The sequence below is a fragment of the Schistocerca gregaria genome, unplaced genomic scaffold (assembly GCF_023897955.1).
Source record: "Schistocerca gregaria isolate iqSchGreg1 unplaced genomic scaffold, iqSchGreg1.2 ptg000491l, whole genome shotgun sequence".
Classification (NCBI taxonomy): domain Eukaryota; kingdom Metazoa; phylum Arthropoda; class Insecta; order Orthoptera; family Acrididae; genus Schistocerca; species Schistocerca gregaria.
In genome coordinates this window covers 1,637,164-1,651,592 of record NW_026061898.1, presented here as the reverse complement: position 1 = coordinate 1,651,592, position 14,429 = coordinate 1,637,164, and positions in this window count along the sequence as shown.

Below are 14,429 nucleotides of genomic sequence, written 5' to 3'. Positions count from 1 at the left end.
AAATGTCCTCCATTACCGAGGATACATGCATCCACCCTCCGTCGCATCGAATCCCTGATGCGCTGATGCAATCCTGGAGAATGGCGTATTGTATCACAGCCGTCCACAATACGAGCACGAAGAGTCTCTACGTTTGGTACCGGGGTTGCGTAGACAAGAGCTTTCAAATGCCCCCATAAATGAAAGTCAAGAGGGTTCAGGTCAGGAGAGCGTGGAGGCCATGGAATTGGTCAGCCTCTACCAATGCATCGGTCACCAAATCTGTTGTTGAGAAGCGCACAAACACTTCGACTAAAATGTGCAGGACGCCGTGCGGGTTTGGGGGTTAGAATAGGTCCGCGGTATTCCTGCCTGTCCTAAGAGGCGACTAAAAGGAGTCTCAAACTTTTGGGCCTTATATGATGGTCCTCTGTTGGGTTTGACCTCCATCTCTCAAAATTTTCCGAAGAGCGAGCCGATTGGGGAAGGGCGCTTTACTTGGTGCATTGTGTCCATCTTGCGATCAGACCGTTCGCCTGCTTATACACTGTTGAATTGCAGTCCTCTCCACTCTCCATCTCTTGGGCATGACTCTGTTTCTCCGTGCAGATTACACCTTGCACTGTGCAGTGCCTGTTTCTGCACCGACGGCGACCATGGACCACATGTTACCTAATATCCAGCATGGTAGCCAGGCTGTTGTGATGGGGCCGCCATGTACCCTATTGATTGTAGCCCCCTGACTACACAGGGATCGCTCTACTGATGCCTGCGCCGTTAACTACCCACGTATGCCAAGGAGTAGATGCCTATCCTGCTGGGGTATCGGGACTCCCGGCAACAGCCATCCTGCCAGGTGGCTTTGCCGTGGCTGGGTGGCACCTGTGGGGAGGGCCCTTGGTCGGAGTAGGTGGCATCAGGGCGGATGACCCGCAATGAAGCGTGGTACATCGTCTCTCGCTGGTGGCCAGCCGCCAGCAGTCTCTAAGCGTTCTCGGGCTCAGTTTAACGCTCAGAAGTACGATCCGAAAACGTTTCCCTCCCTGGCCACAGTGTGGGAGAAACGTATGTCTCAGGATGGCAGTAGCAGTTATTCGCCCCGCTTCTTAGTTTGTATGAGGGCTGATGGGGAGTCTTTGCTCTCCACAAAGCCTCAATTCTTCGTCAAGCATTTAGAGGACAAGTTTGGGGAGGTGGAGGGCTTGTCAAAATGCGCTCTGGGTCAGTCCTGATATAAACGGCATCCTCTGCCCAGTCACGATGGTTACTCGCTTGTGAGAAGTTGGGGGATGTTGCCGTTATGTTCACACCCCATAAGAGTTTAAATATGGTCCAGGGAGTTATTTTCCATAGCGATTTTCTTTTGCAGTCTGATGAAGAGCTGCGCGCCAATTTAGAGCGCCGAGGTGTACATTTCGTCCGGCACGTTCATCGGGGTCTGAAGGAAAATCAGATTGCTACCCGTGCCTTCATCTTGGCCTTAGAAGGGGATACATTACCGGAAAAGGTCAAGGTGATGGTCTACCGATGTGACGTTAAGCCCTATATCCCTCCCCCGATGCGGTTCTTTAAGTGCTGGAAGTTCGGCCATATGCCTTCTTGCTGCACTTCCAGCCTCACATGTCGAGATTGTGGACGGCCATCACATCCCAATACACCATGTGCCCCGCCTCCCATCTGTGTCAACTGCGGGGAGCACCATTCACCTTGCTCGCCAGACTGCCGAATTTTCCAGAAAGAGCGTAAAATCATGGAATACAAGACCCTGGGCAGACTAACCTATACTGAGGCCAAAAGGAAATACGACCGACTCCATCCTGTGAGAATGACATCTTCCTACACTGCTGCTACAACACCTGTGCTAGCCCTGTCTGTTTCTCCAATTGCGGCTGGATCGACCAGTAGTACAACTCCTCCTGCCCCCTCGCCAGTGGGGGCTCTACCCACCGGGTTGCTCCTGCGCCACCTACCTCAGGAGAAACACCATCCCACCCATCGGGGATGTCCATCCCCACTTCTAAGCCAGAGAAGTGTCCAACTTCTTCGGCTTCTCACGCTTGCAAGGGGTCCCTTGGGGATCCCTCCCTTTCCAGGTTTCCGCCAGCGAGAAGGCTGACGACTGACAGTGGCGTAAGTGCCCGCAATCCGCTGGTCGTAGGGCTTCACGGTCCTCCTCCGTCCTGGAGACTGAATCGGTGAAGCCCTCCCAGCCGGTGCGACCCAAGGAACGGCGTGAGATATCCAAGAAGAGCTCTCAGCCCAAGGAACTCGTGGTGGCAGCCATCCCACCGCAACCTTCCAGCTCTGCGTCTGAGGATGAGGTGGAGATTCTGGCGTCCCCTGAGGACCTCAATCTCGCCGGTCCATCAGACGCCATGGAAAGCACTATCACAGGTGCTAAATCGGAGGCAGCAGGTGACCCAGTGGCGTAATCTCCCTTCCCAGTCCCGTCACGCCTTTCTCAGCCATGGACACACCATCCTCCAGTGGAACTGCGGTTTCTTCCACCATCTAGCTGAGCTCCGCCAACTTACCAGCCTTCACCCTCTCCTCTGCATTGCTCTGCAGGAAACTTGGTTTCTGGCAATGCGAACCCCCGCCCTCCATGGCTACCAGGGTTATTATAAGAACTGGGCAGCTTATGAAAGGGTGTCTGGTGGCGTCTGCATATATGTCCTGAACTCTCTTCACAGCGGGTCTGTACCTCTCCAAACACTTTTAGATGCTGTCGCTATTCGGCTGTGGACGCCACAGGCTGTTACCGTCAGCAATCTTTACCTTCCACTGGATGGTGATCTCGTGCAGCATGTCCTGGCTGCTCGGATAGCCCAATTGCCGCCACCTTTCTTGTTACTGGGCGACTTTAACGCCCATACCCATCTGTGAGGTTGGTCAGTGGCAACAGGTCGAGGCGCCATCGTTGAGCATTTATTGGCGCAGCTTGATCTCTCGATATTAAATGATGGTGCCTTCACACACTTCAGTGTGGCGCATGGCACATACCCCGACAAAGACCTTTCGATCTGTAGCCCTAGCCTCTTACCGTCTGTCCAATGGAGAGTGCATGATGACCTTTGTGGTAGTGACCAGTTTCCGATCTTTCTGTCACTACCACAGCGTCAGTCTTCTGGGCGCCCTAGCAGATGGGCTGTGAATAAGGCTGACTGGGACTTGTTCTCCTCCACTGCCGCTATTGAGCCTCTCTCTAACGATGACAGTAATGCAGTGGTTCAATCGGTCACCACCGGCATCGTTACTGCCGCCGAATCTGCCATTCCCCGTTCTTCTGGGTACCCTCGGCTGCGGACTGTGCCTTGGTGGTCGCCTGAGATCGCTGAAGCGATTAAAGCTCGCCGGCGGGCGCTCCAGCTTTACAAGCGACATTCCTCAATCGAACTCCTTATCGCCTTCAAACGGCTGCGTGCGCGAGCCCGCCGCATTATCCGCCAACACAAGCAGGAGTGCTGGGAGCTGTATGTGTCCACCATTGGCCTCCATGTCACTCCATCGCAGGTGTGGGTCAAGATTCGCCGCCCCTATGGCTATCGGACCCCTGTCAGCGTCCCTGCGCTCTCACCGAATGGAGCAGTTTGTACTGACTCCGACGTCATTGCAAACCGCTTGGCAGAGCTCTTTGCTCTGAATTCCGCTTCTGCCAACTACCCCTTGGGCTTCCGCTCCATTAAAGAGCGGATAGAATGTCGGAGTCTTTCTTTTCGCACCCAGCATCCTGAATTGTACAATGTTCCATTCAGTGAGTGGGAATTCCGCAGTGACCTCGCCGCTTGTCCTGATACCGCTCCTGGCCCAGATAGCATCCACTCTCAGATGCTGAAACATCTTTCAGTGGACTGCCAGCGACACCTCCTCGACCTTTACAACTGCATTTGGGTCGAGTGTGAGTTTCTGTCGCAATGGCGGGAAAGCCTTGTTGTCCCCATTCTGAAACCGGGGAAGAACCCTTTGGAGGTGGACAGCTACCGTCCCATTAGCCTCACCAACGTTCTTTGCAAGTTTCTTGAACGGATGGTGAGCCGGCGCTTGAATTGGATACTGGGGTCTCGCGGCCTTCTGGCTCCGTCTCAGGGTGGGTTCCGTAAAGGCCGCTCCACCACCGACAATCTGGTGAGCCTAGAGTCGGCCATCCGTACTGCCTTTGCCCGCCATCAGCATCTGGTCGCTGTCTTTTTCGACATGAGGAAGGCGTATGATACGACATGGCGTAATCACATCCTTTCTACACTTTATGGATGGGGCCTTCGGGTCCCTCTGCCGATCTATACCCGTAATTTTCTGTCATATCGTACTTTCCGCGTGCACGTCCTCATGTAGTTCCTCCGAAGTCCAGAAGAACGGTGTGCAACAGGGTTCTGTTCTAAGTGTCTGTCTGTTTTTAATAGCCATTAACGGGCTCGCTGCGGCCGTGGGAAATTCTGTCTCCGCTTCCCTGTATGCTGACGACTTCTGCCTTTACTACAGCTCTATTGGCATTGCAGTTGCTGAACGTCAGCTACAGGGCGCAATCCGCAAGGCGCAGTCTTGGGCTGTAGCGCACGGTTTTCAGTTTTCGGCAGCCAAGACCTGCGTCATGCATTTCTGCCGGCGACGCACTGTTCACCCAGAGCCGCGGTTTTATCTCGACGGCGAGCTTCTTACAGTGGTGGAGTTACATATGTTTTTGGGGTGGTTTTTGATGCCCGGTTGACTTGGCTGCAGCTTAAACAGGCGTGTTGGCGGCATGTAAATGCTCTGCGATGCCTGAGCCACACCAGGTGGGGCGCCGACCGATCTACTCTCCTACGGCTTTACCAGGCGTTAATCCAGTCCCGTCTGAACTATGGGAGTCTGGCTAATGGCTCAGCATCCCCATCTGCGCTGCGGGTGCTGGACCCAATCCTCCACAACGCGATACGCCTTGCCACTTGTGCCTTCCGGACCAGTCCTGTGGACGGCATACTTGTGGAGGCAGGTGTCCCTCCACTGCGGATACGACGCCAACAATTACTGGCTGCTTATGCTGCCCTTGTTTTTAGCTTGCCCGAGCATCCAAATTATCGTGTCCTGTTCCCGCAGTCCCTCGTCCATCTGCCAGAACGTCGGCCCAGGTCGGGTTGTCCGATCGCCGTACGCGTCAAACAGCTTCTCTACGGGCTTGGATGTTTCCCTGTACCACCTCCTTTCCGGGCCCCTCTGCGTACACCCCCATGCCTTCGGCTCGACTTGGCACAGGGCCCAAAGGACTCAGTTTCTCCGGTGGCCTTCCGACGCCGCTTTTATTCCATCCTGGACACGTATCAGGGCTCTGGCGTTGTCTATTCCGACGGTTCGATGGTTCCTGGTCGTGTCGGTTATGCACTAACTCTAGGGGACCATTCTGAACAACGTTCGTTGCCGGCTGGCTGCAGTGTTTACACTGCTGAGCTGGTCACCATCTTTAGCTCCCTAGAGTATATCCGCTCCTGCTCAGATGAATCCTTCATTATCTGTAGCGATTCCCTGAGCGGTTTACGAGCTCTCGACCAGTGTTTCCCTCGTTCTCGTCTGGTGATGGCTATCCAGGAGTCCCTGCATACTCTTACCCGTTGCGGCAGATATGTGGTCTTTGTTTGGACCCCGGGTCATGTTGGGATACCCAGAAATAAAACTGTTGACCGCCTGGCGAAAGAGGCCACTAGTGCACCATCTCTGGAGATTGGCCTCCCGGCGACTGATTTGCGGGCACTATTACGCCACAAAGTTTTCGATTTATGGGACACTGATTGGCGCAACATGCCCGTGCCTAACAAACTCCGCCGTATCAAGGAGACGACTACTGTGTGGCGGTCATCCATGCGAGCTAACTGCAGGGAATCAGTCGTCCTTTGTCGGCTCCACATTGGCCACACCTGACTGACGCACACTTATTTACTGTGTTGTCAAGATCCCCCTCTCTCTCGTTGTGGGGCGTCCTTGACGGTGGTCCATATTCTGTTTTAGTGCGCCCTTTTATCTGTGCTCAGGCAGACTTTTGCGCTGCCTGATACGCTCTCTGCGCTTTTATCTGACGACTCTTCCATAGCGGACGTAGTTCTGCGTTTTATTCGGGCAGGGAGATTTTATCGCTTAATGTAAGTGTGTGAGTTTTTGTGTTGATTCTGGCCTATGGCCTACGATTTGTCTGATTTTTTTTCATGTCTTTCTCGATGGTTGGCTTTTCCGTTTTTGTTTGTATGGTCGGCCAACCACCGTCATACTCTGTGTGATTTTAGTTCGTCTTGTCTGGTCTTTGTCTACGTTTCTCTTGTTCTGTGTCGTCTGTCTTATCGTCTGTCTTATCGTCCGTTGATCGTTTTATTCTCAGTGGGTGTTTTTAGTATTTGGAAAAAGGGACCGATGACGGTAGCAGTCTGGTCCCTTTAACCCCCACAAACCAACCAACCAAAATGTGCAGGACCTCCATCGTGCATGAACCACATGTTGTGTCACACTTGTAAAGGCACATGTTCTAGCAGCACAGGTAGTATCCTGTATGAATTCATGATTACGTGCTCCATTGAGCGTAGGTAGAAGAACATGGGGCCAAATGAAGACATCACCAACAATGCCTTCCCCAAACGTTCACAGAAAATCTGTGTTGATGACGTGATTGCACAACTGCGTGCGGATTCTCGTCAGGCCACACATGTCGATTGTGAAAATTTACAATTTGATCACGTTGGAATGAAGCCTCATACGTAAAGAGAACATTTGCACTGAAATGAGGACTTACACATTGTTGGATGAACCATTCGCAGAAGTGTACCTGTGGATGCCAATCAGCTGCTGATACATGGTACAGAAACAACTGGTTCTCCCGTAGCTTTCTCCATACAGTGACGTGGTCAATGTTACCTTGTACAGCAACAACTTCTCTCACATTGAAATTAGGGTTATCGTCAACTGCACGAAGAACAGCCTCGTCCATTGCAGGTGTCCTCGTCGTTCTAGGTCTTCCCCAGTCGCGAGTCATAGGCTGGAATGTTTCGTGCTCCCTAAGACGCCGATCAATCGCTTCGAACGTCTTCCTGTCGGGACACCTTCGTTCTGGAAATCTGTCTCGATACAAACGTACCGCGCCACGGCTTTTGCCCCGTGCTAACCCATACATCAAATGGGCATCTGCCAACTCCGCATTTGTAAACATTGCACTGACTGCAAAACCACGTTCGTGATGAACACTAACCTGTTGATGCTACGTACTGACGTGCTTGATGCTAGTACTGTAGAGGAATGAGTCGCATGTCAACACAAGCACCGAAGTCAACTTTACCTTCCTTCAATTGGGCCAACTGGCGGTGAATCGATGAGGTACGGTACACACGGATGAAACTAAAATCAGCTCTAACATGGAAATTGAGCGTTTCCGGACACATGTCCACATAACATATTTTCTTTATATGTGTCTGCGGAATGTTTCCTGAAAGTTTGGCCGTACCTTTTTGTAACACCCTGTATAGGTTCTATGTGTATCTATAAACGTTTATAGCTTCTACGAAATTTGGAAGGTATCAGTGTATGAAAAAACTGATGAACAATCAAAGATTATTTCCAAATGAAGAAAGTGAAATAGCAGAAGACCTTCTAAAATAATGGCTTAGAGGCATATCGGACCTAGCGAGGAGGCGCAGTGGTTAGCACAATGGACTCGCTTTCGGGAGGACGATGGTTCAAATTCTGATTTAGGTTTTCTGTGATTTCCCTAAATCGCTTCAGGCAAATGCCAGGATGGTTCCCTTGAAAGGGCACGGCCGGCTCCCTTCCCTAAGCCGACGAGACCGGTGGCCTCGCTGTCTGGTCCCCTCCCCAAATCAACCAACCAACAGAGACATCGGAAGAATCATATTGGAATACAGTTTTGTTATCGATTTGTAGACATATTAGATTTATTCTCTCTATGACTCCTTTCCTCTGTCTTCTTTATCTTCGTGGATGCATATTTATTTTTTCCTCGACACTTGGACGATAGTTTACATATGAACGGCGGCTTTCGTCAACGAATTAGACTATCACATGTGGCGATAAAATTGGGAAGTTGTAAGGCTGCAAGTATATGTCTTGGTGGGATTGTTAGAAAAATACGAAGCAGGATCCGCTTTGTACTTCGTACCTTGTATTTTAGATCGATAACCTATGTCTGGGGAATAAATAAATTACTGTAGTTATTGAGTCTGTCTAGTCTTGCTGTTCGTTGAGTGCAATAATGATTTCTTCAGATTTACTTACCTCATTAGTAACCTCAACAAGGGTATGTCAGTATAATACTCAGTATGTGATTAGTTCACGTTGTTTGATCAAAATAAACAAAGATCTGAACCGATTTGTAGCACCTATCACGTCAGTTGACCGGCATAAATATTGCCTCCTCTCGCTCTCAGAGAAAACGATATGGCCTACAAATTATTGCGAGATTACGTAGCTAAGGTCTTAAGCTTTAAAATCATCTAAGATTATTGTATGCATCATTTATAGTTTACTAGTTACTGTCGATCATGGACAATATAACGTTTATAACCCAAACTTTTTCGAACATGCCTAAGGGCCTCGAACACGTGTAGCCACTCGCTAAGTAAGCCTTCTCAGTGTTTGTGTGCTTTCTTAACTGCGCCCTCAGAGCTTCGGCGCAAAACAAATCTGGAGCTGCATTTTGTGGAGGGCCGGTGCTTTCCCAGAAGTGACTTCCTGCTGCGAGACTAGGGGTGGCGGCTGCCCGCCTTTGTTTGTTTGACGTTATATAAGACGTCACTCAGCGGTAGGGTGACGGGAGGGCGACGCCAGTTGTCTGCAGTAACCACATTAGCAATCTGCAGACAAACATGACACTTTGTCCTGTCGTCGTCCTTGTGCCTCCACAAACATTCCCTGGCCGCGGTTGTGTGTTTCGGACAACATAAAGAAGAGGTTCAGTCACCGAAGTAAAGGAACAGCACATATGTTAACTGCTTCTTGGAGTGAAAACTTTACAGTTCTCTGTTAATACATCGAAAGCGGAGTCATATGCCCTCCTGTAAAATTGCTGAAGGGAATGAAAACTGAAGATCACTTAAGTTTGTCTGTGTTTTGAGGACGTTGGTGTAAGAGAAATCGTTACCCCTGTTCATAGATTTGAATCCACTTCTGTCATTTACGAACCCAGGGATTTCTAACGTGGTGAAGCCCTCTATTGGTGATTAAGTAGTTACACCAACGGAATAGAGTCTCAGTTGGACAATGATATGAATCTTTATTAAAGGTATTTTGGGATGATAGTGCTGAAATAATAATCTACTGTCAGAGATATTTCGAATCTTCGAATAAATTTTTACTTTGTTATTTACATTTCTAGTGGTGATCATGTCATCTGGTTGCACTACCATTCCCTGTTACCGAATAACCCACTTGCGTTATTCATTTGCGTGTATAAAAGAAAACGAAGAATGCTCACATGTGCATTTCACCAAGTGTCGTGTAGGTTGCACATATATCAGAAATTTTGTGATGACTAAATCTTATACAAATGGTCCGCCCCCGGTAGCTGATTCAGTCTGCTTTCCGCAGCGCTGTGGCGAGGACGTCTTGTTTACGTCCCGTCCGCGCGGTCGCGAGTGCTCGTAGTTGTTTACTACTGCGTTGTCGCTAGTTTAGCGTCCATCACTACCGACGGAACATGGCACATTCATACAGACAAACCACCATCAAGATCAGTTTTCAACCCGATGATGCACGACCGCGAGCTTTTGAAGTGGAACGTTTCCTTCATGACGACGTTAAAATTGACCCGCGAGACGTAATTGGTATCCATCTCTCTATCGCGAGCAGTGTTGTCTACGTCAAGCTAGTAAGTGACGAGGTGTGCAACAGAATCGTGAGCGCACATGCCAACGGTCTGAAATTCAAACATTCTGATGGCCATATTCGGGCGGTCTCTATCGATCACGCTGGGCTTGGCCTACGTACGATACGCGTCTTCGAACTCCCTTTTGAAGTACCACTGGACGTAGTCACCGCGGCTTTCCAGCCCAACGGCAGAGTAATCAGCCATATGGCCGAAAAATGGACCACCTTTACAACGTACCCCGTTCTTAACGGGGTACGACAGATTAAAATTGAATTGACCAAACATGTTCCGTCATATCTGTCATCGGCGGATGTAGGGTGATCATTATGTATGACGGTCAGCCACGCACTTGCTCTGGTTGTGGCCAAGTAGGGCACGTCCGTTCGGATTGACTCCGACGACGGCTTATTCAAATCCCGACAGGTGAATCTATGACTCCTTCTACGGTGACGACCCTTCCTCTCAATTACGCCGAAGTTACACGGGCAGCAACCTTTACCGCTGCTGACGACATTAGTCCGATAACCGCCCGCGATGGTGAGAACATAATGGCTTCTGCAGTACAGGATCCGGCACCCCCACCTGAAGATAATCACCGACCGACCTTGCAAGAAGGCGTAGATGCCAGGATGGACATTGACCCACGGGTTGTGCCGACAGCAGCTTTTCTTCCAGACACCGGAGCAGCTGAAGAAATCTACCCACATTCAGATACTGAAGCACACGTCCGTAAACAGCGTTCCCCGCGAAAACACAAGAGACGGCGGCGTGCTCCATCGGACGAGTGTTTGCAGCAATCGTCTGCCATGGACTGTGGAAATTCCGACGACGGTACCGGCGGTACAGAGGCCGCTGTAACTTCAAACTCAACAGATCGCCGTGGTGACGGCTTCAGCCCCTCCGACCCCACAGAACAGCAGGATCACAAGCAGACAGCCGCTGCCGATTCCCAGCCAGAAGAGCCGATGGAGTCAGCGCCGAGTGCCACAGCAGCCACTAACAGCCACCAACAGCCGATGGTATTTCATGGCGACTGGGCAGACGACTGTGAGGCACACTCCTTGCCCATCGTGTCGGACGACACGGGGGGAAATTTATCCCACCAGTGCTGACGCTTTCCCGCCATTAGGTAGAGTGACGAGACAGCCTTACAGGGGTACTGATGGCCAACACAGATGCTGTGGATAGACCTCAAACTTATCGCATTGCAAATATAAACATCAACACTATACGGACGCGCGCTAAGTTATCATTGCTTCAGGATATGTTGAACTCGGCTTCCATCGACATAGCCCTCCTCCAGGAAGTGTACGTCGACGACTTCCCAGACATGTACGGTTACGATGCTTGCGTCTCTCCAGCTTCCCCAAAAGGCAGCGGTGTCGCTGTACTTCTTCGGGAAGGGGTAGTGGCAGACGATATCCTGTTTCTGCCTGGGGCAAGAGGAACGGCACTCACAGTACTGGGTGTCCGCCTTATCAATATCTACGCACCTTCCGGGACGGACAAACGTCGCGAACGTTCACGATTCTTTGCGGAAGACGTCGCCCCGCTCTTCCAAGGCCCCCACGTCCATCTGTCGTTTGGAGGTGACTAAAATTGCGTACTGGCGCCCAGAGACCAACTCCCACGACATAATCCTTGCCCGGAACTGGAGACGCTAATTCGAGACCTGCAGATGGTGGACACTTGGGAACATCTTCACAGCCACCGACCGGGATTCACGCACTTCACGAGTCACTCTTCCAGTCGTATCGACAGGATTTATGTCTGACGCTCTCTCGCCGCTGGAACACAAGATGCGGAACTGTGGCCTGCAGCATTCTCGGACCACTCAGCTTACATTTGTGCCGTCACCCTGCGGCGGCAACAAGTGTGGAGAAGCCGCAGCCCGTGGAAATTAAACATCGCTCACCTGTCGTACCCGGATTGCCGCCAAGCCGTTGAGGATACGTGGCATTCGTGTGAAAATCCCCTCCGTGCATATCCCACAACGATCCGCTGGTGGTTGGACTGCGCCAAACCGTCACTGAGGCGAACGTTGATAACCTACGGTCGCGACCACGCTACTTTGCGAAGACATACACTCGACTTTTACTTCCGGGTCCAGCGCGACTGCGATACTATGGCGCCGTCTCCGGAACGACAAACGGCGGTCCACCGTGCTAAGGCTCATATTCTCGTTCATATGCGACGCCACCTAGGGGGGGGGGGGGGGGGTAGTCATCCGCTCGAGGACGCAGGATCGGATATCTAGCGAACGCCCGTCAATGTTCCACGTCCTTCGTGAACGTAAACGACGCCAACGAGCGCTGATACGCTTCATCGACACGGAGGACGGTCATCGCCTCACCACGCAACAAGACATAAACACAGCGTTCTACAATCATTAATCCCAGCTCTATTCCGCTCAGACCCCTGATCCGACATCACTGGAGGACGTCTCTCAGACGATTTACGGCACCGTCACCCCGGTAATAGAAGCGGCCTTGATGGAAGAAATTACAGAAGAAGAAGTGATCAACGCCATTAGAAAAGGGGCTGTCAACAAGTCTCCGGGTCCTGATGGGCTCCCCTTGGAATTTTACCGGACTTTTCAATATTTATTAGCCTCCCGATGGACGGACATCTGTCGCGAACTACTATCCCCGGACGTGCCGCTCCCTGCGGTCCTTGTGGAAGGGATGATTATTCCTATTCACAAACCGTCCGGTGGCTCACGACTGCAGGACTACCGCCCGTTGACGCTATTGAACTGCGACTTTAAGATCTTTTCTCGACTGTTGGCGGCGCGGATACGCCAGACCCTACGCAATGTTATCTCACCCGATCAGACGTCATTGGGAGGCAACAATAATATTCAAACGGCACTCAGCGAATATCGTGACTTGATCTCACTGGCGAGGGCATGTAGTCTGAAGGGTGCACTGGCGGCCATCGATTTTAGTCAAGCTTTCGACCGCAACTATTTGGAAGCGGTCCTCCAACATATGCGGTACCCACAGCCATTCGTCACTGTCGTCATGCGACTACTCCGCGGCGCGACGTCCAAGGTGATAGTCAACGGCCGACCTACGCAGCCCCTCACCATTTCTCGATCGATACGCCAAAGCTGCCCTCTGTCCACTTATACTTTACGCTGTGGCCACAGAACCTCTCCTCTGCGGCCTGCGCCAACGACTAACGGGTATGACGTTACGAGGCCACACTTTCCGATGTAAAGCGTACGCTGACGACCTGGTGATTGTCATCCGCAACGGTGACGACACCGCTAGCGCACTAACTTGGATAGCGAAATATGGCATGGCCACTGGTAGTCGTATCAACGTCGCAAAATTGGTGGCGATGAACATCGGGGTCGGATTGTCTGAGAACAGTGTCACCCCCTTACAGCTCAGTGATAGTTTGAAATGTCTCGGCATTGATTTTACAGACGATATACGACGGACCGCTGCTCACAACTTTTGAAGGCTTTTACGAAATGTTCGGACTGGAATTGCCAACAACCGCCTACGAGCCCTGGATATCGTCCAACGGACCCAGTATGTCAACACACATTTAGCGTCACGCATTCCGCACTACGCCCAGATATTACCTATACCGGTGATGTTAGCTCGCCGTATACTTGCGGCTTTTGGGTCCTTCGTGAGTTCTGGAATGCTTTTCAAGATCAAATATGAGACTCTCACCCTTCCCCCGGATCGGGGAGGGCTTGGCCTTTATCACGTTTATGACAAAGCGGTCGCCCTATTTGTCAGCACATTAGTCAAACTATGGCACCGCCGTCTGGACAGTCTGACCAGTTTGTTAATAGAAGAACTAGCACCGCCCTCCCTGTTGCCGCCTGTGCCAATACACCACGTCCCCTCTTCGCTCTTCTACATCGGTGTCTTTTACCTCGAACTCAGTTACGTTCGACTTGCCTTACCAGCGACTCAACTGGCGACGGCAAAGACTGTTTGTAGGGTCCTGCAACGTGGCCGACCCGATAACGTCGTGGAGAGGAAGCACCCAAACGTCAACTAGCGAGTAGTGTTGAGGACAATTCACTAGACACTGACGTCACGGCGATGTGGTATATCACTATCAACGGTAAGCAGGTGACCAGATCAAGGCTTCATGCGATCCACATGGTAGACTCACCCATGTGCACGAGCTGTGGCGTTCAAGACAACGATGAACACCGTCTCAGCTGTGGCGAGTCTACAGCAGTGTGGCACTTAGTGAGGCAAATGTCAGCATACTTCCTTCGGGTAACGCCGCATCATATCGACCCCAAGACTATCTTATACCCGGATGAAACGTATTACCCACGCACTAAAACTAATGCAACGACGTGGCTTCGTGGACACGCAGTGCACTATTTGTTTCAAGACGGCACTAAGGACACTTTAGACTTTTGGAACTATTTGCAGGAACGGCATTGCAAGATCCTCCGTAACCCAAAGTATCGACAATATTTTTCCAATTTTTTGTGGAGTGCGTTCCACGACCCTCCACGAAGCTGGAACATCACGGGTAAGAGAAGCTAAAATTACAATACGATAATAGAACACTACACGGTACAAGGTGGGATCTACTTTCATCATTAAGAGAAGTCATACCTGGATGATACAGC